Here is a 26,516-nt window from a genome sequence, read left to right on the forward strand (position 1 = left end):
GGAGTGCTTGAGTCATGATTGACATCTTCTGATCACACCAGAGCCACTTGTTCCAGATTAGAAAGTTGAAGTTTAAAGAGGGCAAGTGATTTGGCCAAGGGCAAAGAATTTGCCAATGGCATAATGGAACACAGACCTTGTCCTTCCATCTTTCTACTTAAAAGTTTTACTACTCTATCTTACTCCCTCATAAGATGAATGGATCATCTGCCTGAAGACCCTAGAAAAGGAAAGTGATTAAATCAGGATAAGCAGGAGGGCTGTAAATCCTACTGGTAGGAGTTGCTGGAAGAACTCTGTGGGGAAGGATCTTGAGGCCCTGTTTCACTGCAAAACATGCTAGTGACTGATTGATAACGTTTGCCATGAGTACATGACTGGGAGTTAAGGCACCTGCGCCATGCCTTTGGATGTGAACCAGTCAAGTCTTGGTGGCTTTGTAGGTGCGTGTAGGCTGGTTGTCCTCACAGTGCAGAGCCAAGTTCCACTTTCTTCATGACTGTCCTTGCCGGGTCAAATGCCTTTAAAAATGAGCAGCAGAATGGTACTAACTCTGGGCATCTCCTTTCTTTCCCACTCCCCAGATCATGATTTTTTGTTAGAAGCAGACACTGGCAAAAGTTCTGAGCACTGTATGTATACAAAAACCTTTTCTGACAAGGAAACAGAGGTCATGCTGAATGGAGAGAAATTGGATCATGGTACCTGAGGGTAGCCCTTGACATTTACTCAGAAATTTAAGCTGAAAAACTAAAGAATAGCATTTTAATTTTTCTCTGCTCCAAACCGTTTACCTCCATTTACCTCCAAACCAGCAATTTATTGCTTCTGAGTCTGAGTACACAGCTGAGTCTGGACGTAGCATTAGGAAAGCACAATTTTCAGTAGAAAGCCCGAATCCACAGACAGGGGTATTGACCAGAAATGTAAGGGCAAACTAATTCAATTACTTTCAGTGGAGTTTAACCTATAATCTTCACCCAAGCATATGGGTACCTCAGACAAAGAGAAAGAACTTTTAAAAAATTGATTGTTACCCTGCAAAAGAGCAGGCAGGAAGCTGGCCTTGCGTGGATGAGGTTTCTTTGGAGGGCCAGAAATCTGTTTCTGTCAGCATAGGAAAAACCATCGTGTAGCAAAGGAAGAAATGAAAACCAAAGTGGAAGTTAAACACTTTTTTTTTTCTCCAGATGACCTGGTGTAATGATTAAAATGCTGAATTGCTTTTTTAAAAGGTTTTTCCACCAGAAGAATGTCAGAGCCACCCCCCCCCCACCAACCTGCTCCCTTCTTTCAAAATATCTGCAAGAGAACATAAAATGGAATATATATTTATATACTTTTTTCTTAAGAGGACTGGTAAACAATTTGATCTCTTTCATCTGCAAGTTTTGCCAATGTTTTCATCAGTTCCTGTGGAGATGGCCTGTGATTCCACTTTTTCTTTGAACAAAGAATAAATTGGGTTTCTTTGCACTGAGAAATACAAGGCTCACTAAAAGTATGGACTTCAAAATAGTGCTTATTATGCATTTGGGGAAAGCATATCGAAAAAATAGTGCCTAGTGCTGCTTGTACTGAGAAGCCTACTTTGGCTTCCATGAAGCTGCCGGAATCTTCTGGAAAAAGCCTGTGAGATATGCTCAGCTGGAGACATTGTTGGCATTTCCATTTGATTCTGATTCATTCACTTGTGTCTCCATTAGCAATTTATTTTTAATTCAGTGTTCTGTGGAAAAAGCATATTGCTGGAAAACAGGTACATCTTATGGGCATATGCCTGACATTAAAATAAAAATGAACATAACACACTCTATGCTCAAAATAAACAGGCTGTCTTTCCATTTCCCCATCGAACAATGTTTATGAACCTCCAAGGAGATTGCTAATGTATTTGCCACCATCACTATCTCAGGCCTGGCTGTGTAATGGCTTAGTTCTAGTCTTTGAACCACCTAGGTGTCAGAATCATTGGCTAATCAGGGAAATCACCCTTCTCCAGGTGACCTGCCAGATTCAGGACAGCAATGCCTCAAAACTAACCCAAGAAAGTTCTTATAGTTTACCTGTTCCTTTTTTTAAAGTTTATTTATTTTGAGAGAGAACACAAGCAGAGAAGTGAGAGAGAGAGGGAGGGAGGGAGGGACGAAGGGAGAGAGAGAGAGAGAGAGAGAGAGAGAGAGAGAGAGAGAGAGAGAAAAGAAAGAATCCTAAGCAGGCTCTGTGCTGTTAGCACAGAGCCTGATGCAGGGCTCAAACCCACAAACCACTAGATCATGACCTGATCTGATGTTGAGAGTCAGAGGCTCAACCAACTGAGCCACCTAGGCACCCCACAGTTTACCTGTTCCTAATGGACAGTGTTATTTATGTTAATAGTAGTAATCTACTTCCTTTGTATTATGAACATTGAGCAATAGTTAAACTCATAAAACAGTTAGAATCCAGAAGATCTAAGATGGGTCTGAATTCTACTGTTTTCTAAGATCCTGGGAAGGACTCTTGACTTCTCTGTCTCCATTTACTCACCCATACTTAAATTCTGTATTCCAATATATATGTACACACACACACACACACACACACACACACACACACGTGCACCTATCTTAAAGGATTAAGTGAGTGGGGCACCTGGGTGGCTCAGTCGGTTAAGCGTCCGACTTTGGCTCAGGTCATGATCTCGCGGTCCGTGGGTTCAAGCCCCGCGTCGGGCTCTGTGCTGACAGCTCAGAGCCTGGAGCCTGTTTCAGATTCTGTGTCTCCCTTTTTCTCTGACCCTCCCCTGTTCATGCTCTCTCTCTCTGTCTCAAAAATAAATAAATGTTAAAAAAAATTTTTAAAGGATTAAGTGAGAAAATGCTTGTGTAGTGCTTAGCACAGTGCTGGGCATATTCTCAGTTGCTAAACCAATGATTAAATAACATTTTTGACATTTATAAGTAGTTTTGCATTTCGCAAAGGTGCTATCTTGAGTAGCATCTGAAAAGCAATTTGGTGTCCACATTAACATCCCTCTTTGAATGTGATTTTAATACTACAGATTAATTGGGCCACATCTCTTAGCTCATTCGAAAATAATAGGTTAACTGCAGTTAAACATACTTCCTCCATGGCCCTGACCCACTGGGAAGCCATGATGTCCTGAAGAAACATGTCAGCTGCTACAAGTATTGGCCTTGGGTTGAGTCTTAGGGAATCCACTTAAGCTTCTGTAAGCTCTAAACAACCGTGAGGAAGATTTTCTTCTAATAATTAAAAAAAATACTCTAAGCAAAATAATGATAATAATAATGATCCAGCTCACACTTGAAGTAGATTCTCAAAGTATTAGTATCTCTTCAAGTCTAGAAAATTCTTAGCCTTATCTCTGAAAATTGATCTACTCTACATTCTTATGAAGCTTGTGTGAAACCTAGATTTATTGTCCCTATTGTCTTAGAGCTGCTTTTATGTTGTCTCCTTATCTGAGCCTAGGTTCTGAGTGGTTTCCTCAGTTCCAGAAAGCCTGATCTTTTTTCAGGTGTATCCATCCAATATGTTGTTCCACCTGCTCATTGTAGTCTGAAGTTTAATGACTAGATGTTCTGTTGCCAATGTTCTCTTTGGTTCTCCTTCAAATCTTCATGATTCTTTAAAAGTAATTTTCCGTTCTTTCACTAAGGTTTCAGTGACTTCTTTATCTTTAATAATTTTGAACACATTTGTTTTATAGTTTCAATCAGATGATTATCTTCCATTCTTGAGATGCTAATTCTCCCACTTGATGTATCAGCTGATTCTCCCTCATGGTACTTTGTGTTCTTGTACAGGTCATCTCATTTTAAAAAAAAAATCATTGGGCTTATCATTTGTCTTGAGGGTGTGGTGGGGTAGGGACTTCTTTACAAGTCCTTTATGTCCTGGATCATAGAAATATCACCATAGAACAGTGAAACATGTAAGTCTCCTTTAATTCTTTGTGTGTTTGGTCAGCTGGGGGTTCCCATTCCCTATGTCAATTTGGACCTGTAATTGATCATCATGTGATATATACTGTGGGCTTTGATGCCTGTGTGTGTAACTGTTTCTTCCACCTGTAACTCCAGATAGAGTGCAGTCACATTCTGCAACTCTAGGCAAACAAAGAGATTTAATGGCTTTTCTCTCACAGAAAAGAAAAGTATTCAAAGCCTCCAGCATTTCTGTTGTGGGCTTGAGTACAGTTTCTAGCCTCCATTGTCCAAAAAGTCACCATGGTATAAGTTCCATTCAGACTTTGTGACCCTCTTTGTTTTTGGACACCTGGATATTACTTCTCCTTGCAGACTCTGATATGGGGGTACTTACTGGTTTTATTCTTTTTTATGTTTTGTTTGTTCTTCCATTCTTCTGTTTTTAACAGAGATGGATACCCTTCAGTGTTTGTTCAGTGCTCTGGGTTGCCCCTGAATCTTAGCACAGCTCAAGCCTGCCTGGCTTAACTCATGAGAAATGGTCACTCAAAGCATCAAGCCCAGAAATGATCCATTGCTTTGATTATAAAGTTTGGGCCTTTTGCTAAAGATACAACAAAATTATACCACCCATTTTATTTGTCTTTAATTCCTGCATGTGTGCATGCGCGCACGAGTGTGTGTGTGTGTAAGTAAGTAAGAGCCCTAGGCGTTTAATCATTTGAAAATAGAAAGAGCAATTTCTCATGAGGATGCCTCCTTACCTAAAGAATAAACCAGAAAACATTCTTTTCTACAAATCAGCTCCAGATTATCTGAAAATCTAAAAGATTAAATGAGGGCAGTTTGTTTTTCCCCTAGTACTGCAAGCCAGTGATTGTGTTTTCAGCAATGAATAGATCACACCAGTGCTGGGCTAATGTTTTCCCAGTATCCAAGTGGCACATAAGTTATAAAATCCTTATGAGAATTTTAGCCAACACCCTTTCTTATTGATATAGTAATACTGAGGCATCTCAATAGTTATTAATCTATAGAAACATAATCTGGGTTCCAAAAATGTTCTATTGTAACAATAAAAACAAAATAGTTCTTAGAGAGTTTTCTATTCTCTCTTTAAAAAATATCCTGTGGCCCCAAATAGCCACATTTTCCTGTGATAGAACCAGCATGAAGGTCAGTATTTGGGACCTGAGAGGTGGAAGAGGGGAAGAGAGGTAGAAATAGAAGGTTATGGCCCTTTCTTTCTAGCTGACAGTACAATAGGGCCACAACTGGGTAAAGCAACTGAGGTGTTCGTGTCAGGCACAGAATTTAGGGGGATTCCAAGAAACTCAGCAATTAAGGTACATGATGTTTTAATGCAATCTTTCTTAAAAAGTCAAACTGGCAAACTATGAGCCCTGGGCTATCCCCTGCTGTGGTGAAAAAGGTTTCATTAGAATCAGGTCCAGGATAAAGGTGAGGTGAGTGAAACAGAGTTGTCTATGTGCATGGTCAGATACTTTTGATACTTTGTTCATTGTGTGAGTTTTGCATTAACTTTAAGATATTGCCTTAAATATTACTGATCTTTGTTGCCCCCTTAATTGTGCATCCAAGTAGAGTGCCTTACTTCTGTCACCAGGGTCTAGCCCTGGTGTAGCCCTGGTCTAGCCCTAGTCCCTAGCTATGGCAGGGACATGGTGAGGTCTGAGCTGTTACATTAGCATGGCTAGTAATGTAGGCACCAAATCTGCACTTTGGCAGGTGTGACCTTCTTCCAGGTACTTCACCTTCCGTGTCTTCCCTGCAAAGTGGTGGCAATAATGGTACTTCTCTTATAGGATTGCATTGAGGATTGTCATAGGCGGCACAGCACAGTGCCCAGCACATAGGTCAGTAAGTGTAAGTTAGTAGCAACAGTGATGACAATGAAAGAGAGGTTCTGTAAGCTCTAAACAAAGGCACGTTGTTTAGAGCCTTGGGTGTCTTGCTAAGGATTTTGTTCTAATTGTGGTAAAACAAACATCACTTGAAGTTTACCATTTTAACCATTTTTCATTAGTGCATCCACATTGTTCTGTAATTATCTCCAGAATCTCTACACATTTTGAAGTCTCTCCTGTGAGCTTGAAAGGACCCTGGAAGGCTTTGGAGAAGAAAACTGGCCTAAAGGAGCATGTGGGGGAAATAAATGTGGGCGGATAATCCAGAATGATGCAGAGTAAGAAAGAACAGGGGGCAGGAGGTGATTAGGAGGGTCCTTCATTCGTCTGAATGTGAAGTGGCAAAGTCACTGACCAAGGAGGTGACTACAATAATAAAGAGAAAGGACAGAGGAGGAGGGTGGGAAGGTCATTAGACATTGAGAAAAGAGAAGGGTGGGAAGGAATCAGACTCGTGAGGTGAGATTTCGAAAGAAGATTCAATTCATTAAAAAGTTGCTTTAAGGGGCACCTGGATGGCTCAGTCGGTTGAGCGTCCGACTTCAGCTCGGGTCATGATCTCACAGTCCGTGAGTTCGAGCCCCGCGTTGGGCTGTGTGCTGGCAGCTCAGAGCCTGGAGCCTGTTTCGGATTCTGTGTCTCCCTCTCTCTGCCCCTTCCCTGCTCATGCTCTGTCTCTCTCTGTCTCTCAAAAATGAATAAACGTTAAAAAAAAATTAAAAAAAAAGTTGCTTTAAGGCATAGAGACAGTGGAGCTGCACATCAGACAGAGGCTCCCCTCTCAAGGCAGTGTGTTGTGACCAACTCCAATCACAAGCAGAATTAAGTCTTAAACTTTCAGGAATTTTATGAGCTAGTTGTTAAACCTAACCAAAATTAAATACTAAACTTACAGTTAAATAAATTACATTAAAAACAAAGGTTAAAAGGACTCAACGGCCATCATTTCCTAATCATGTGATTCCATTTTCATATTGTCTCTATCTCTGTGGTCATTACAACTACTGTATCTGTGTAGTGAAATGCTCTGTAATTGTGTGCCACTGAACATCCCTTCCCAACTCTATGTTCACTACCATGGTGTGAGTAGCTGGAAACTGGCCGTGGTATGGATATTTACACCAGGAGATTGGTAGAGGCTATCAGATGGGGCTGGATTCATCATTACCTTGATTGTCTCCACCTAGGAAGGTAATGGGAAAGTGATAATGATGCCACCTTATGCTTAAAAGTGTGTTGCATCAGCAGTCATTACACTATAACTATCTGTGAAATCAAGGTGAATGGCTGTGAAGACAAAGGGTCAGCAAAAGTCAACAAAATCATTGTATGCCAATCAATTGCAATCAATTAGAACTTAACATAAAGAATATCGTAAATATTGTTGTGTGTAAATTGTATGCTACATATCCTTTGTATCAGTAAAATTTAAATTTTTAAAATTCTCTACCCATGTAAATATTTTGGGGCAATCAGTTGACCATTTGCCAGAACACCACTGACTATAATCTGTGATAAAGAAATGTATTGTATCACAGGTATGTATTATTGAATCAACCTTAAACCTACCTTTATGAAGGACAAATGAGTTATTTTCCAGTCCAAATGGAAAACTGGACACATTCTCTACTTAGTAAACAGTGAAGCGTGTTTCTCCGGGGAAACCACAGCAATTCCAACACCTTACTTCTTTACCCTTATCACCAGCAATAGTTGGCACTGTTTGAGGGTGACTCTATACCAGACACCACACAATGTGCTTTATTCACATTTTTGTCCCCACTCAGCTTTGCAAGCTAGGTCCCACTGTCACCCCATTTTGTAGATGGAAAGACCAAGGCAGACTTCCTCTAAAGGTTGCACAATTGGCAAGAGGGGAGGGAGAGATCTGAATGCAGACCTCTCTGATTCTTTTTGACCTCTTGATTCGGATACCTTCTCTATAGTTCCTTTAAAAATGTATATCTAGAAAAGCTTTACTTCACAAAGGATATATTTTTGGCAGCAGTTATCGATCAGTTATTATGTTCCCAGTGCCCTGAGGGACATTGGGCAAGTCTCATGAGAAGTCTACAAAGAGGCTTCTGACTTTCAGGAGTTGATTCTGTCTCCAAGCTCCTGTGGGCTCAAGGCTGTCGTCATCAGCTCTGCCCATTTTACAAGAAGAGGACTCAATTCCCAAACTGCACTTCTGTCACAGCTGATTCCACTTGCACTTCATTTGCTCCAAAGCCAAGACAGTCCTTTCTTGTGCCGCTTATATTCATGTCCTAAATCCCCCTTGAAGAGTTCACTTGCTCCTCCTCTTCTGTGTCCTTTAAGGAAATAGGATGATGATGCAGAAATCAAGCAGGAGGTACTTTGAGCCAAGAGGGCCTTACCAGGTGGTACAGTTTTATCTTCAGTTACAGAGCCTCCCATCAAAATTTTGTGCTGCTGTGCAAGCTCTCAGCTGCTCTATTTGGGTTATGTCCAAGACAAGAAATTTCAAGGGCTGTTGAACAGTGTTGTTTCCCAAGTGGATCAGTGCAAGAACTTTTGACGTCAGAGTCTTGGGAATCTGATACACTGGAGGGAATTTTCAGCACCGGATGGTCTTAAAAGTCCCCTTTCCCCCACATTCCAACGTGAGCTTGCATTCACAAACACCTTAGGTTCAACTGGCTGGAATGGAGAGCTGAGTTGAAGATTTTTGTTCTTCCCCCTTAATTCCTTTTTATGTGTCCACTTACCAAGATATTTTCTTTGCCTTCTGCTTTCAAACTAGGCCAGTAATTAGGAGAGAAGTCGGAAATAGTGTTGATACGCATCTGTGTTGCAAACAGAAGCTCTAATAAAACAAGACAGAATCAAGGTCGGCTAAAGATAGAACAGAGATCCTTCTGTTCACCAGTGATTGAAAAATGAAGATTCTAAACATTAAAAACAATATAAATAAACCAAATATAAACAAACATGCATATTGATATTTATATAAATGTTTAAGCACATACACAAACAATGGCATTTTTTTTTATTAAGAGACAAAGAGAGGAAGGGGCCCACTTCTCTTTGTGAATAGGAGAACCCACTGTCCAAATGTACATGTGGGAGTGCCCTGTGTTTAGAATCATACAAATATAGAGCTGATGCTTGTCCTTGAGGGGTCTACAGCCTACATTTCCCAAATTGGAAAATACATTGTTTTGCACAAGCCCTAGTAATATCACCAATAATCCTTATTTTACTATTCACCAGCTGTCTTCTCTGTGCTCAGAGTGAATACTTCCAGTGCATGATCTCATTCCCTCTCCCCATCATCACCAGGAGGAGGCAGGTGATTGGGTTTACATTCTAGCCAAAGGAAGTTGAGATTGCTTAAGCTATTTGTTCACTGTTACAGAACTAGGAGGAGGCAAGCTAAGATTAGATCTTGGGTCTTCTGATTCTGGAGTAAGGGCACCTAGCCTCTGTGCTAGGGCTGGGGAAAGGGTCTGGGGAACACACACACCTAGATTCAAAGCCCACCTCTGCCACTTCCCATTTTAATGTAGTTTGGGGGCGGTGGGGGGAATTTGCTTTCCCTTCCTGAGCCTCAGTTTCCCTCACTGCAATTAGAGCCAATGTTGTGACAGTGGAAGAGAATGTCCGTGAAGAACTCAAAACAGGATGTGGCATGTGGACAAGAGGAATTAGAAACTGATTTGTGGGACAAATTCTGTTGTGAAATGATGCCCAGTCTTTAGCAGGTAAATTTGAGCTGTGAGTGAAGAGAATTATTATAAAAACCCACCTCATCTGACATTTCTTATTCACTTGTTCATCCATTCAACAAATACTAAGCATCTACTCTGCTGTGAGACATTTTCTTCCGTTATTTGTGTGTAGTTTAAAAGGTAAAAACCTGAAAACCATACTGTGCAGCAGATGTAGTTTCTGAGGCAACTTTTTGGCATTTTCCAGCCTAACCGTTCACACCCCCTGTTGTATTGCAGGCACCGGGCTAGGTTCAAGGTGGACAGAATACATTTCCCACCATGTTGGGATGAGGGCTTATGGTCTAGCCTGAGAATCAGCATGCAGCATTAGAAGGGTGTGAACAGTGTTCTGACCACAAAGAAAAGGGAGGGACTCAAGATAACTTTTGAGTGTGTTGGGGAGATGGAAGCCGGGGTGGTCGTCCTGGGAAGCAGTGAGAAACCCAGCATGTCTGGAGCATCAGGTGCAAGGTAGCTTGGGGGTGGAGTGTCCATTTACCCTTTGGAATATAGTCTTACCGTTGGCATGGCAACTGCTGCAAAATAAATTCAAGGTGGTGCTTCAAATGATGCCTCCGAGACTGTCCAGGAGTCATTTAAATTGCTTGTTTGTTATGTATAAGGATTTGCCTAACCTCCAACCTGCAACTATAGCTTGGCAATCTCTTGTTTATTGTGCTGGTATTGTTTCTTGAGTCATTATTCTCCTTAAACCTTTTTTTTTTTTTTTTTTTGCTTTTGCTTTTGCTTTTTATTCTGTCCATCTAGAAAATATGTCCAGGCATTGTGTTGATATTCCTAGGCTCCCTTGAGATACCCTAGGCCTTTCCTTTCTTCCTCTGATGGAAATGCTGCCAGGGTGCTGTTTGCCGTCTCATTTCTCACCCCTGGATCCCTGCACTGAGCTTGGTAGATGTCATGGTCGCTCAGTCTATCATGCCTCCTTCCCATTGTGGATTTGTGGAATGGCCTAGAATTCAGTCTCCTTAGAGCAGAACAGAGGTTTCTCCTTCTAGGATGAGGAATGAGACAGTCAATGCTGGCACCATGAAAGCATCATAGATACAGACCTGCCCTACAAACCAACATCACACATTTGCTATCCTTGACTGATAATAAAAAAGAATACATAAAAAAAACAGATAAATGACTTAGGGTGCCTTTTCCCATTCAGGGTTCTAAAGCCAACAAAAGTCTTACCTTCTTAGATTGGTGGTAGATTTTCCAAAGCAAAATAAATGTCTAAATCTCTTTCTGCTTCATGTGTGCGTGTGTATGTGTGTGGGTATGAGAGATAGACCACCAACCACAGGGGGTCGGGGAGGGTGGGGTTGGAAGTGGCCAATGTGGCTTCAGCTTATTCGGGAGAGTTGATCTGTCCATCTTTCCAGGAGAAACTGAATATAAAACCTTTAGGCATGAAAAGAACCTCTCACATATGGACTCTTTGGGGATTCAATTCACACTCTTCTCTGCTTCCTTTCTCACTGTCTCCTTTGAACTTGAGGGAAAAGCATTTCCTATGCTGCTCACTTCTCTAGCTCTCAGATAATAAAGAGAGAGAACTAAGGGGCTTAAATGTCAAGATTTGTAGAATTTGGCAAACTGGCCCCACAAGGTTTGCAGTTTGAGTGATGGGTTTGCGTCAGGCGTGGTGACAATGATAGGAAAGGGGTCCAAGCAGGCAATACAGCAGACACTCCTTTAGCCCTTACTCTGTTCCAGGTACTGTGCTGAGGACTATTCATTAATTCATCTAATCTTCCAAATGATGTTACAAGGTACTAACAGTATTAGTGTTATTACATCCTTTTTGCAGATGAGGGAACTGATGTTTGAGAGATAGGTAACGTGACCAAGTCCTCACAGCTAAGAAGCGTGATAGCTGGGACTTGAATCCTTGCATCTGACTACAGAACAGTAGTTCTCAATCGGGGGTGATTTTGCACCCCCATGGGATGTTTGACCATGTCTGAAGACATTTTTTAATTGTCACAACTTTGGTAGGGGAGGCCTCTGCTACTGACATCTAGTGGATAGAGGTGAAGGATGCTGTTAAACACCCTGCCCCTTAACAACAAAATATTATCAATCCCAAATGTTCTGAGTGCCTAGGCTGAAAAACCCTGCCCAGGATTTATCACTTCTTACAGTTCTAGTGACGAAGGCCGAGAACCAGGTATCCCACTTGAGATCAAACATTTAAGCTGTGAATATTATCTGATCCCTCACTGGCTGACTGAGACACTCCACTTCTGTTCTCTGGTGCAGGGAGCAAGGTTCTCCTGAATGGTATTTTGCTTGGCTTTTGGCTGAATTTGGCAGGGAGAGCTCCTTGCTTTTTGCCTGAGCCATCACAGGGGACCTGGGTTTGGAATCGCAAGACCACGTGGTAGGGAATGAGAAGAAAGCACTCACAACAAAGTTATTTTCCTGTTCCCTTGCTCTCATCTGCCTCAGCCCTCATGCCATCCTGAGACATTTTCTAAGTAGAATCACTAGGAAATAAAGTCTATGACTTCACAGGAAACATCTGTTGGAGAATGGGAGCCTGTGAACTCCTTTGCTTTGCTGGGGGATTTTCAAAAAATGATCAAAGTGTGGTTTGTTTTAGCATTCTGCTAATCAAGCCTCCTCTCTAGATTCCCCAATACTTGCTTCTCTTGACCCAAAAGAATTATTTTTGAGATTACCATCAAGTTGGCTACATTCAGTCTACATCTGCCGTGTACTTTTGGTTGTGGCCCTTGACCTGCAGCCTTGAGTTACCTGGTAGCTTCCTAGAAAAGCAGTATCTCAGACCCTGCCCAAATCTACTGAATCAGAATCTGTATTTTAACAAAGCCCCAAGTTACTCACATATACTGGTCTGTAATGTTTTGATTTTTACTCTGAAAATTATTCTAAGAACCATGGATCCAAATAAATGGCAGCTCTCCTCACTAGGCCTCAGATTCCAAAGTTTTACAACATGCAATTTGTGTCACATGGACTCTGGAGCTCCACTGCAATTCACAAATGCCCTGAGATCCCAGATTTATGTAATCAAATAGTTTCCAAACAGTCCTACTAATGAATCAGTGTAAAAATGTTTGAGTTACCCCACCGGCCATAGTTCATATACTTTGAGTTGACCACCAAGCTCTTAGCAGGACCCCCTCCCACAAAGAAGGAATATTTCTTATTAATAGACATTCTGCTTTGGCTGTGACGGGTTGTCAGCGATTTGATCTGACTTCTTCCATCACTCAGCAGTTTCTTAGTTCAAATGTGATGTCTTACGAGTGATGTGAATTAATCTACTTCCCAGTCCTCTGCCACCCAACCCCAATTTTTTCGGTTGAGGTCCCATTCTGAAAACCTCATTCTAGGGTTTCTCAACACTTGCATCCATCCATCTGAACGTGGGCACATGTTTCAACATCACCACAGTGTTAGACTTGCTCTCTTCCCTCCCAATTTAGCTGCAAGGCCATAGACTGTGCCTTTACCAGTCATATAGATGATACTGTCATGCAGACCTTAAACAAGATGGCTGCTGCCCTGGTGAAATGATGGAATCACCAAACAGCTACTGAGGGTGCATGAAGCCAGGGTCACAAAAGCAAATGCCTGCATGGGCCATTAGAGAAGCGGGGGGACCTGGGGAGACTGTGATAACCTGTGGAAGTGTGTTGGGGGGTAGGGCTACAGCACATGTATAGTTTCATCTGATTGTTCCCAGGAAGAGGGGGCACCAGGGCCTTTATGTAATATGAATTTTTTTAACCAGGAGAAGGTACAAGTCTGACTTATGACAATTTCATATTTTGTAAATATTGGTTATAACCCAGTTTCCTTTTGTTTATCTGAAAACATGGGGCAAACAGAATGAAACACATTCTGCAGACTCAAGTCAGACCTTATAGTCCCTACCATGACCCTCTGGTGGGGATGAATCTATTTACAAGTCTTTAATGGGACTCTTCTACAGGACTAGTACCTTGTGTTTCTCTAAATTCTGTTTTTGGGTCACTCATGGTAGAATCATACAAAATCGCCATATGCATTTTCTGGTCCCTGTCCAGGACAGCCACAAATCTGTGGAGTCTTTGAGCATGCTCCTTCGGAATTTCTGAAGACACAGAAGTGTGATCCTTATTAAGTCTGGTTACTTGCAAAATACCAAGAGGTGAAAGAGTAAGTCTCCATCCCAGTCCCTAGAATCTACTAGAGAATATAAAATTATTACATAGTAAACAATAGTTTAAAAAAAAAAGAATGATGGGGGGCTCAAGTTATGGATTACTCAAATCGATTGCCTTAAGCAGTAGGCAATGGCCAGTTTCCCCTGAGTTTTAAAGGCAGCCAACTCTTTAACTGGGAAGCAGCCAGTGGGGGTCTGTTGTGTACTGATTAAATTTCTAAGCACAGGTATATAGATGGGGGTTGAAAACTCAGAAGCCTCAGAGGCCAGTTAGGTGATGCAAAGGAGTGAAGCAGGTTAGTGTGAGAGGAAATGGGGGATGTAGTAGGCTGTGGCAAACTGGAATGTACATGGCCCCACTAGAGGGGGCAATTAATCTCTGGCGAAGAGAAACAGTAACTAGAGACTAAGGCAAGTCCTATTAAACAAAACAATTTGCAGTTACTTACGCTCTAATTTATTTGGGATTCAGAAGTAGAGACCTTAGACTGCTTCTGACATTCCCACTACTCGGACAGGCCACTTCTCACTTGTGGATTCTGAGATTCTTCACATGTAAAGTGGTAGAGATGGTCCACATACAGAAAAGCTCCAGCACTTTTGTTCATTCTTTCCTGAGAATCAGGGCAATTATGTTGGTTAATGGCTTTAAACTGAGCTTTGGCCAATGAAAAGAGCACCAATAACAACAAGAATAATGATCAACATGCATAGAGTGGCTATCATGTGCAAAACTGGGTGGCCTCTCCCAGAAAGGAGAAGAGTGGGAGACAGGCAGGCAAGAGTACCCAGGGTGTGCACAGAAACAAGGAGAGATAGAACTGAGTTTCTCTATGGCTAATGGTCGCTCAAGTTTTTTTATGATTATTTCATGTGACAGTAAAAGGACAAAAGCCATTCATTCATTCATTTAACCCATATTTATTGAGTACATGTTATGTGCTACTGTTGGGTAAGTGTTAACTTGTCCACAACCAATTCCTCCACGCTGGCCTCCCAGAAGAAGATTTGACCTTCTTCAATAACCTTCAATACTCTGAAGAAACTGGCCACAGCCTAGTATTTCAAAAATCAGTCTTGCTGAGTTCTAAGTCTGGGACCCCAACTCCCACCACTACAACCACCACCCCATTATGCTGGGTGAGAGACCAATTCTTCCCCGTCCAAAAACTCTGAAGTGACAAATTCTGTCTCAAGCTTTTCTTATTATAGAGCTGCAATGATAAACCTTGGGGCTCAGCTCCAGATAATGGCTCCACAACCATGCAATTCTGCCATGCTATAATGCCACTGAATCCTTGCCTCTCATCATGCTAGGAGAAGGGCCGGTGCTTCCCTAACCAGGCAGTTGAAAAGATCACACAGTTGGAGGGTCAGTGTTGTCCTACTGGGCCTGATCTCTAACCTTGCTCTCTTTGTGCTGCTCCAGAATGCAGTGGGTGGTGAGGATCTGCACACCTACTGCTCCTCTCTCCAGGACTTTTCTCCAATGAATGCTACTCAAGCCACCCTTATGTGTCATGCTTGGCCACCTACCCTTGTCTGAATGGCTGTCAGAGGCTGGGCATGTAACAGAAAGCAAGTCAGCCAAAGTCCTTGCCCTCATGGAGCTTACCTTCCAGTGAAGGAGATGACCAATACACAAGTGAGCAAATGGGTGGGGGTAGTGATGCAGAGAAGCAAAGAGACAAATCACAAGTGACCAGTGTTGGGACAGGAGTGAGGGCTGCTGTGGGAAAAGGGGGTATCAGGGAGAGACTGCTGAGGAGGTGGGAGCTTCCCACAGCCTCACTTATTTAACTCCTAATTCAATATGACTTCAATAAATAGCAGTGTATTTATTATTTTTTAAAATTTATTGTAGAGCTAAACATGTTTATTTTCTTCAAAGCTTATGTTGATCCTCATTTGAGGTGTTAAAATATACTCTATTTTACATAATACAATGATATAGTTGATCATTTTAACATCCTTATTATGCAAAATAAAAGTTGCAAAATAAGGGGAAGAGAATTCTCTTTTTAATGTTTATTTATTTATTTTGAGAGAGAGAGAGAGAGAGAGAGAGATAGGGAGAGAGTACATGACAAGAGAGGGAGAGAGAGAATCCCAAGCAGGCTCTGTGCTGTCAGCAGAAGCCCAGCCTGAAGCTTGATCTCATGAACCATGAGATCATGACCTGAGCCAAAACCAAGAGTTGGACACTTAACCAACTGAGCCACCCAGGCACCCCAAGGGGGAAAGAACTATTTATGAGATTATGAAATTGAAACCTCCTGGAACCACTTCTCTACCAAATGTTCTGCCAATTCTATCTATATAATGAGAGAAGCTTATGTTTATTAAGCACTAACTACCTGTGAGGCACTCATCTGAATGCTTATATGTGTACACTTTTTAATTTTTATTGTTTAATGTGGTCGCTTTTTAAATCTTCAAACGAATCCTGGAAGAAGGGTACTATGATCTTTCCACTTTTATAGAAGAGATAACTGAGGCACACTGAGGTGTGGAAACTTGGCCAAGGTTATACTGCTATTAATGGTTAGAGCATGGATTTGAACCCTGGTTTGCAAATCCCATAGCTTGTGCTTTTATCACCCCTTTCATCCCATCCCACCCCCAAACCAACTAGTTACAGTTTAGAGGATGATAGCCCTAAGCTCCGGCAGTCATTTACATGTGTAGCTCCTCTCCTTCCTACCCTCCCAGCACTGGTTTTGGAAACCATTTGATTAGGTACCCTAGAACCAAAGGAGAAGGGTTCCACAGATAGGTAGCCATTCTTGGACATTCCCCAGAGAAGTAAAAATGCTTTGCCGGCAAGCTCACTGTGCATATTTGCTGCTCTCTGGATGTGTCCCAGTTGGGCCAACTTCTGTTCTTGGCTGTCTGAATATATTCTGGCAGCTCAGAGGTGTAATTTCTCCAAATGCCGCATTCCTGCTGAGCCCATGGGATGAATTGTGCAATTTCAGGTGAGCACATCTTTAAACCTTAGCAGGGCTTGTAGTTTCTCCCCTTCAGCTTTCGCTGCAGGCCCCACTTGGAAGATTGAAGTCTTGAGAGCATATGCCAGGCCCTGGGGGGCAGAAGGTGAGGTGCTACGATAGAGATTGAGGAGGTCTGGCAGAGGACTGTGGAGAAGTGTGGGCTGCCCAGGCCAATGCCAGGTCCCCACTTTGAGAACCTGGATCATCTTTAATTTTACAGAGTTTTTGTTCATTTATACATCTACTTGTAAAATGATTTTCTGAGAGTCAGCTATTGGCCAGATACTGCTAGGTCTGGGAGAATGTTAACTGTTAGGAAGACAAGTCTACCTTTTTAGGAGCAGGTATAAAGGGAGGGGGGCCTTGACTCAGTCAAGAAAGCTGGAGACATCCTATTGGGGCAAGTGGAATTAAGAAGTGATCTAAAGGTAAAAAGGAGCTAATTCAGCAAAGGGCAGAGGGAACAACCTTGTGGAAAGTTTCTGGGTCAGGCAGGAGGGTACCAGACTAGATGAGGAAACAAAATGCCTGTCTCCTTCCCACTCCATTTCTGAGTGCTGACCATGTACCTGACTTGGGCTGTGAGCTTTACAACCCCATGATGCATCTCATGAGTATCCTGGATTTTCACACAAAGAAATGGATTTCAAGGAGCTGAATAATTTGTTTATGCCACACAAACAGTGCCTGGTGGCCCAGAAATTCAAATCCAAGTTTGTGTGATTCCAAAGAGGGACTTCTTAGTCACATGTTTATATTGTTTTCCTAGACAGATCTCACCACTTGAAGGGACCCACACACCCTTTGCATACTTCTATCTTGGTTTTAGCATAAGAAATAATGTCCCTGGACTCATTTCCTATAGAACAAAAGGAAAGTAAGATAGCCCCCACCAAAGACATTCACAATGGTTAAAATGTGGAAGCTACACAAGTGTCCCTCCGTGGTTGAGTGGATAAACAAAAGGTGGTGTATATATACAATGGAATATTATTCCACCTTAAAAAGGAGTTCCTGGAGTTTGTCCAGAAACCATCCTAGATTTCTTGATTCTGAGACACAGACTTGGCAATGGCGATGAGGAAGGGACTCATCTCTGCATATTTAATGAGGTCTCTTTGTTCTACAGAGACTCAGAGACTTTTGGAAGTTTGGACATGAAGGACTTGAGTGGTCAGTACTTTTTGGAAATCCACACATTGGCAAATGGGGACACTGAGGTAGAGGGAGAAGGAGCTTAGCCAAGAATACATGATAATTAGCTTGGGTTTAAATGATCTTTCCTTCCTCCCTCCTTCTTCCTCAGCATTTTGGTTCTCTTTACATGTCAGGCATTGTGCCAAGTGCTTTCTTGCATTAATTCCATTAGTCCTGCCAACTACCTGTGAGGTAGGTTTTATTTTTAGTGCCCTTTTGCAGGTAAAAAAGAGTGAAACACAGGGAAGCTAATGACTTACCCAAGGTCTCTCAACCAGCAAGTTGTGGGACCATTTTTTCTCTCTCCTTTGAGGCTATATAGCAATCCTACTCATGCAAGCAGAGGCAGCAGGCAGTCCACCTGGGCAGTGCCACACCTAGGGCATGGAGTCCTGCCCAAGAGCATCAGTCAGCTGTGGGCTGACCACCCAACCACACATCCCACAGCTCTCCTTACACCATCAGCTGGAAGCATCAGGTAGACTCCTTGAAGTCTTCCTGGGAACCCATGAAACAGAGCAAAGGAAAGAACTGAAGCTAGGGGCTCTGGAATTGAGTCAGATCCCAGCTGGGACACTCAGAAGCAGAATCTTGGTACAAGTTTCATAAACTGTCTGATTATCATTTTCTTCATTTCTAAAAAGGGATTCATAGTAGAACTTGGCTCATAGGTTCTTGTGAGGATTTAAATAAGGTGATCTGTATAAAATAGCATAATGGTGCCTACCAGTTTGTAGGGACTACCAGTTTGTAGGTAATTTCTTCTAACAGTATCATCATGGGCATCTTTATCACCCAAGCTGCATGAGAATGGGCTGTGATTTCCCCTGAAGAATTTGCCCCAGGCCTGCCCAGGGGAGGCGGAAGGGGAGCCCACCTCTGCTGCATTGGTGGGCTGTTTTGGCAGCAGACTCTTGCAACTGCAGAGCAGAGCTCAGGTTAAGCTCTCAAGGTATGCATCATACCAGAGGAATGGTCCAAAGGTCATAAACATAGCAAGGAAATGGACATTTCTGGGATTTCCCCACAGAGCTTACTTGTTCATCATCTGTCTCCACCACCGAAAGACAAAATCTGTGAGAAAAGGAAATTTGTCTTAAATACTTCCTTATCCTTGTCAGCTAGAACAGTTCAAGTCACTGTAGCTCCTTATTAATAGATATTTCCTGATTGAGTGAATGAATGAATTCTTCTCTGTCCTGGTTCAAGGGTCAATTTGCTATAGGGTCAGCAATGGAAATGAGGGACTTCTCAAGGGCCTGAACTTCACGACTAAAAACCCAAACACTCAAATAACAGTAATAATTAATAAGTGGTAATTATCACAATGTATTGCAAGCTATGCCTATGTACTGATGATACACTAAATACTTAGTGTAAATGGTCTTGTGATACTCAATACCTGTGAGGTAGGCATTATTGTTATCCCCATGTTACAGATGGGGAAAATGAAGTTTGCAGAGGTGAAGCAGCCTTCCCAAGATCATAAGGCCAAGAAGCCGTGTGATCCTAGATTGGTTCCAGAGTTGGTTTGATTATAGAACCTGTGCTTTACAAAGCACTACTTTTTCCAATGTCTTCCATCCCCACCTGAAGATCAAAGAAAATCCCAAATAGCTTCACTCTTTCAGGGCACAAGGATACATTTTGGGAAAGGCAGGTCATCTAATATTGGATATCCACAGTCAAATCCAGAGTAAAAGAGAACTTTTCATTTCTCAAACCTATACAGCACCCCTGCGGTGACCACATGCCATTCTGTTGGATCTGGCTCACCATCACTTCTCTACTACCTTCACCAGCTCACCCATCAAAATGTATCAGCTCAGTGGCCCATTTCTTCCAAGTTCTTTTATATCCTCATTCTCCCAAGCAACCGATTTGAGCTAAGATAACAAAGTTCTTTTTTTTTCAGATGATTCCTCCTATCTCTGGTGCACATCATCAGAAGGAATGGGAGAACTAAGGCCCATAGCTCCCCACTTCTCACCTCTACTTCGAACACAAGAGCTCAGCTTTCAACTATCTCCATCCACCTGTTAGGCTTCTGCATCTGAACAAAAGATTTTATGGAGCAACTAACTAAATAAATAAGCTTAACAACCATTGGTTTAATTTAATCCTCAGTGTAGGCATCTAAAAATATTTTGGGATGTGTGCTCTGTGCTTGGCAGTGTTCTCAACATCAGGGGAGCATAAAGGTAGGCAAAGTCCTTGCTTTCATGGTGCTTACATTCTGATGGAGAGACAGGAATTCAACTAACAAGTTGGTAGAGTAATGAGGGACGATAATAGTAAGTGTTAAGTAGAGAGTCAAAATCAAGCAGTGTCTTGCATGGTATAGTTGAATGGTGAGATCCAAAAAGATATGTCTGAGTCCTAATTCCTGGAACTTGTGAATATTATTTTCTATGGCAAAAGATGCAATAATTTAAGAATTTTGAGAGAAGGAACTTTTCCTATATTATCCAGGTGAACTCTAAATGCAGTTACAAGTATCATTGTAAGAGACAGGTAGAGGGAGTTTCAAGACATCACAGGAAGCAGTGGGACCACAGACACAGAGTTTGGAATGATGCAGCCACAAACCAAGGAGGATATGCACCTGCCTGGTATGGCCCTGTTGAAACCTTGATATTTGATTTCTGACCTCCAGAACTGTGAGAGAATAAATTTCTGTTGTTTGAAGCCACCCATTTTATGGTAATTTTTTACATTAGGGTCAGGAAATGAATACACATGGCTACTTTTGATCGAGTGGTTAGGAAAACCTCAGAAGAGGTAACACGTAAGCTGATCATTGAATGACAAAAAGGACCATCCTTATGAAGACTGGTGGAAGGAACGTTTCAGGAAGAGGGAAGAGCCAGTGGAAAGGCGCTAAGGCAGGGTTCTAGCAGAGAGGCTAGTTAGGATGCTATGACAGGGGCCAGGTGGAAAGTATTCCTGACTTGCACTAAAAGTAGTTGAGAAGATAGGGAAAAGTAGAAGGATTTGGAATAAGTCACAGAAAAAAGTCAATGTTAATTGTTTCTGGATTAGACATTGTGGTGAGGGAAAGCAAGAGAAGATTTGGGTTGAACCACTGGAAAGATAATGGTGCTGTTCATTGGGGTGGAGAAAGAGCTAGCTGGGAAGGAAATCAGGAGGCCTTTCCTTTATCATAATAGGCTTTAAATGCTTATAGACTCCCAAGTCTGGGATTAAGGGATATATCTGGGTGGGAAATCTAGCTTTGGGAGCCACCGACACATAGGTATCCAAGTTATAGGACTAGGTGAGATCATGTGGGGAGAGCATGCAAATAGAGAGGTAAAGCAAGACCAAAATGGGACCCTGAGGTACCAACACAAGGAGATCAGGATGATGAGGAGTCAGTGAGGGAAACCGAGACAGAATGGCTAACATGGTGAGAGGGAAAGAGGAAAGTGTGATGTCTCAGAAGCCAAGAGAAGGAAGACTTCGAAGACTTTCCCTAAAGACAGAGGCATCAACCATATCAAAATAAGTTCTTCTGGCCAGGTAGCTTATATATATTTTCACTGGGAAGTTATTGTTCCAGGCCAATAGATGTCTTCTTAAGTGCCATCCCACATAATTGCTAGTGGATCCCGGGAGTTCAGTGATGAGAAGTAGTCCAGTGTTTCGTGTGAATTTGGCAGGAACACCTGTTATGTGATTGGCTGGTGATACCAGTGTGAGAACTTGGGCAAGAGTTCTGTATATTTTATGACCCCACCTGATCCAAAAGAAAGAAATGAGTTACAACCATTTCAGGGGCTTTTGTAATGCACAAGGAGATAAGCTGTGGGTAGGGTAACCCATCAGATCACATGCCATAAGCCAAGTCCATCTACATGCAAAGACCACCTTGCAGTGGATTCAGGACTACAAATGAGACTGTTTCTGGAAGAAGGACATACAGAGGAACAGAAATAGGAAGTGGGGATTATAACTTAAACACCAGTGAGGCATCAAGGGCTTTGGAAACTGACATCTAGATTCAACTCACAACTCTGCCCCTACTGTGAAGATATAGGTAACTAACCTCACGGAGCCCCCATTTCCTCCCCTGATGAATGCTATGATATATGTGCAATGGTGATGCCACAGTAACATGTAGGGCCAAGTCTCTTGGGATCCCTAAAGGCAAGATCTGTTTTTGAGGGGCCTGAGTGACACTTTAATTTAGGGTTTCTGGGACCTACTGAGAGGTTTATCCCCATCTATGGCCATTGCACCCTTCTTATAGAGAGAGAGTCTTACACATGACAGGTTCTCAATCAATGATCAAAGAGACTTAGATTACAATGTCCCTGATTTTGTGCTACTGTGACATACTAAGTTATAATCTCATTTTCTTAAATAAGAATCCTTTATTAAGGATATAACAAGGAATAACAACAAGACGTATGTACGTGTGTAACTACAATTTTTTCGTGCTCCCAGCTTTTAGGGAGAATACCATGCTGACACTGTGTGTCTATTGGATCTTTGTGGGACAGATCAGGGTAATGGGTAGAAAGGTCATGATGAAGAAATTTTAAAAGGAGAAGTATATTTGGGACACCTGAGTGGCTCAGTTGGTTAAGCAGCTGACTTTGGCTCAGGTCATGATCTCACAGTTTGTGAGTTTGAGCCCTGTGTTGGGCTCTGTGATGAAAGCTCAGAGTCTGGAGCCTGCTTTGGGATTCTGTGTCCCCCTCTCTGTCTGCCCCTCCCCCCTTCATGTTCTCTCTCTCTCTCTCTCTCTCTCTCTCTCAAAAATAAATAAACATTAAAAAAAAAAGGAGTATATTTCCCTGGAGAGGTGAGCCTATGAAGCAATCTCTTAGGGGAAATTACCTAGAAATCTGGAGGATGGGATTTAAGAGAAGGGGATAGTATGGGTGTGGTAAGTATGGGTAGAACCACTTAAGGAGGGAAGAGATAATTAAACAGCTCCCATTAAGAAAGAGATATTTTGAAAAGAGATAGTTAAGAAGCTCTGTTTGAAGAATTTTGCCATGTTGTATGGCATAAATCTTTTTTGTCACCTCTTCAAGAATCATTTGGTAAAAATGTACATTAGTTTTTAAGACTTTTTAAAGTGTGTATGTAGAATACCTTTCTGCTCAGGTTGGCCTTAAAGCGGCCACGTTTTATTTGGGTTCCATTGGTGGCAAAGTATCTTCATATTCATCTTTCAATTTGACCTTCAAATCATCTGTGATAAAAACTCATGATATTTTAGTTTTAAATTGTTTCCTATTCAGACAAAGAGAGACTAAGTCTTACCCTGTGTCATTGAGTTAATAACTGACAAGCTATAGGTAAAATCCATGCTTCCAGAGTCTTAGACCAGCATGTTTTTTCTTCCCTCCTTCTATCCTTCCCCATCTTCCTTCCCTTCCCTCTCTCTCTCTCTCCCTCCCTCCCTCCCCCCCTCCCTCCCTCCCTCCCTCCCTTATCTCCTGCCTATTCTCTCCCTGTGCATCACTGTTAGCAGTAAACCATAAGCACAAGACATTCCCTAATCTGCCACCATGCTTTTAGTTGAATATCTGAGTCCCAACAAGTCCAAAGCAGTGTCTTCTGGGAAACCAGAGGGCCTGTGCATGGTGTTTAAAAATGCAAAGACTCAAAGGACCTACATTTTCAGTTTCCAGTGGGAAGGCCCTGAACAGCAGCCTTGATGGTAGTGGATATAGGTAGGCCCCTTGCCTCCTAAAGGTGAGGATCCAGACTGCGTGGGGGTTTGATAACTCCCCTGGGCCAAGCAGGGTGTTCATAACCTGTAGATACAAAGGCTGCCTCACAGGGCTTGCCACTTCACGTTGGGTCTCCACACCTGGGCCCGAGAGAGTAACCAGCCGCTGTCTCCCAGGGCCCATACTCCTGTTCTCTTCTGCCTTCCTTTAGTTACTGAAAACCTATTTGTGTGTAGTTTGGCTAAGAAAAATCCTGTTGCTTTCCAAGCGGATGCTTTGTTGTTTCTGTTACACAAACATATGAAAAATCAGCATTTCCTGCTCTGCATTGAGCCAAAATTGACTGCTGTCTCCATATAATAAAGCAGCATGTTTTGCCCCTCTCTTCTAACTGGAAGACACAAAGTCTCAACAGACAGAAAGAATGTGTTTATTGATTGAGCTTCATCCCAGAAACTGGACTGCGCCACAGGGAGTAAGCAGAGAGAGCGCGCACCAGCCAATTTTAAATACTCCGCAAATGCTCCTTAATGGTATTAATGAGCAGTGGACTGAAGTACATTAAGACCTCATGTGATGGAGTAAATGAAGGCAGAGCTTTCTGTTTCATAATGATCTGAAAACTCACTGGTGAGTGGGAAGGAAAAGAACGACTCATTTCCTGAGTTGCCTGTCCTCTCTTGCTGATTTGGAAACTGCACTGGTTCCCCAAATGCAACGATAATAAAGCTCTTACAAACGCAGGAACAAGCCTTGTTTGCTTGGAGAGGGAAACAATTCTTCAATGCGGTCTCAGAAGAAGCAGTAGAGAGATGTGGGGCAGTGCAGCTGGGCAGAAGCCAAGGAGAGATTTGCCGCTGGCCCTACTCATGAGTCTGAATCACCTCTACTTTTCCTTGTCCTGTCCTGCTCCCTGCCTCCTAGGTCCACCTGCTCCTTGGACAAAGCAGGCCTGTGATTGGGTAGGCCTAGCCTCCAGGCCCCGCTCTGCAGCCCCTCCATCATTTCCCAGCTCAGACTGTGCTTGCAGAGACTCAGGAATGTGCTACTAACAAACGCATGGAGATGAGCCTTTGGCAGAACCCACTGCCATCCCTGCCTGGTAGCTTGTGGAGAGCAGAGGGTATACCTGCCACTTGCTTGGCTCCCAGCCTTGGGGGTCTGCCAGCTCCCCTCACCTGTAGCAGCTGCCTGTCTTCCTTCCTTCCTTCCTTCCTCTCTTTCTTTCTTTCTTTCTTTCTTTCTTTCTTTCTTTCTTTCTTTTGCTGTGTCTGGCATTGTCAAGTTGTCATACTTGCCAACAGACCCCTAGGGTGGCCCCTTCTCCAGCTGCAGAGCATATGTTGCCAAACCTGAGCCTTGCTCCTATCTGGAACAGGAGCAACCCTGAATGACCCAGAATGCAGAGCCGCTTGCAAGGGGCTGCTTCTACCCCTGTGAAGCTGTCCTTCATTCCTAAAAACAATAGGGAGAGCCAAGAATCCAAGGGAATTTGGGAGAGATGTATGGGAGGGAGAGAATAGACGGCATGAGGCATAGAGTGCTTAGAATTCAGCAGATCTAGGTTCCAATCCCAAATCTGCTGTTTGCTACCAGCAATTTTTACCTAACCTTCCTGGCTTCATGCCCTCAGCCATAGAATGGGGATGATAATGATTCTCAATGGGAAGGGGTGCCTGGCTGGCTCAGTCCGTTAAGTGTCTGACTCTTGATTTTGGCTCAGTTTATGATCTCAGGATTGTGGGATCCAGCCTCGCATTGGGCTCTGCACTGACAGCCTGGAGCCTGCTTGGGATTCTTGCTCTCCCTCTCTCTGCCCCTCCCTTACTTGCATACGCAACCTCTCTCAAAAATAAAATGAATAAATAACATTAAAAAATGATTCATAACGGGAAGATTAATTGGGATAGCACATAAAGGGCCTTCGAGCAAGGAACTTGGACATAGACCACATATTGAAATCTGTTTCTTCCACCCACTCCAAACCAATTTTCCATTACCAAGCACTTACCAGGTATTCTATAAATATCTGAAGGACAGAAATGCTTTGAATGAAACAACCAATGTGTAATTTAAAAACACTGAATGTTTTAATGGATTAAGCCTTAAGGTCAGAAGATCTGGTTTTGAGTTCTGACTGAAATATAGCAGAGGGAACTGCTGAAGAAATTTGATTGTGAAAATATTTATTTAAGCTTCATTTTTTAAAAAATTTTTCTCATGAATTTTTTTATTGTAGCAAAATACACATAACATAAAATTATCATTTTAACCATTTTTAAATGTATAATTTAGTGGCATTAGCTGCATTCTCAGTGTTGCGCTGCATGGCCACTATCTATTTGTAAAACATTTTCATCACCCCAAACAGCAACTCTAATCTGTTAAACAGGCCTTTCCTCCAGCCCCTGGTAACCCCTATTCTACTTTGTCTCTATAATTTTACCTATTCTCAATAGTTCATATAAGGGGTATCATATAATATGTGTCCTTTTGTGCCTGGCTTATTTCATTAAGTATGTTTTCAAAGTTCATGTAGTAACATGTTTCAGAACTGCATTTTTTATGGCTGAGTAATATTCCATTTTATGTATCTACCACATTTTGTTTATCCATTCATCTATTGGACATTTGGGTTGTTTTTACCTTTTGGCTACTGCAAATAATGCTACAATGAGCACTGACATATAGCTATCTTTCTGAGACCCTGCTTTCAATTATTTTGGATATATTTCTGGGTTATGATAATTCTATGTTTAGCTTTCTGAGGAATTGCCGAACTGTTTTCCATAGTGGCTGCACCACTGTATGTTCTCACCAGCAATCCAGCAGTGTTTCAGCAGGGGCAGG

At 42.3% G+C, this 26,516-nt stretch overlaps 1 long non-coding RNA gene across 5 annotated transcripts in view; it reads left to right on the top strand.

Annotated features, from left to right (window-relative positions):
- The window catches only part of LOC122236683, a 162,035-nt gene extending 141,953 nt beyond the window's left edge, over positions 1–20,082 (top strand). For all 5 annotated transcript variants that reach the window (XR_006214874.1, XR_006214870.1, XR_006214873.1 and 2 more), the window contains one exon: positions 19,892–20,082. This is a non-coding gene — a long non-coding RNA (uncharacterized LOC122236683). The remainder of the gene's footprint in view (positions 1–19,891) is intronic.
- The last annotated feature ends 6,434 nt before the right edge of the window (positions 20,083–26,516 follow it).

This window comes from Panthera tigris, chromosome A2 (assembly GCF_018350195.1).
Source record: "Panthera tigris isolate Pti1 chromosome A2, P.tigris_Pti1_mat1.1, whole genome shotgun sequence".
In the NCBI taxonomy this organism is placed as follows: domain Eukaryota; kingdom Metazoa; phylum Chordata; class Mammalia; order Carnivora; family Felidae; genus Panthera; species Panthera tigris.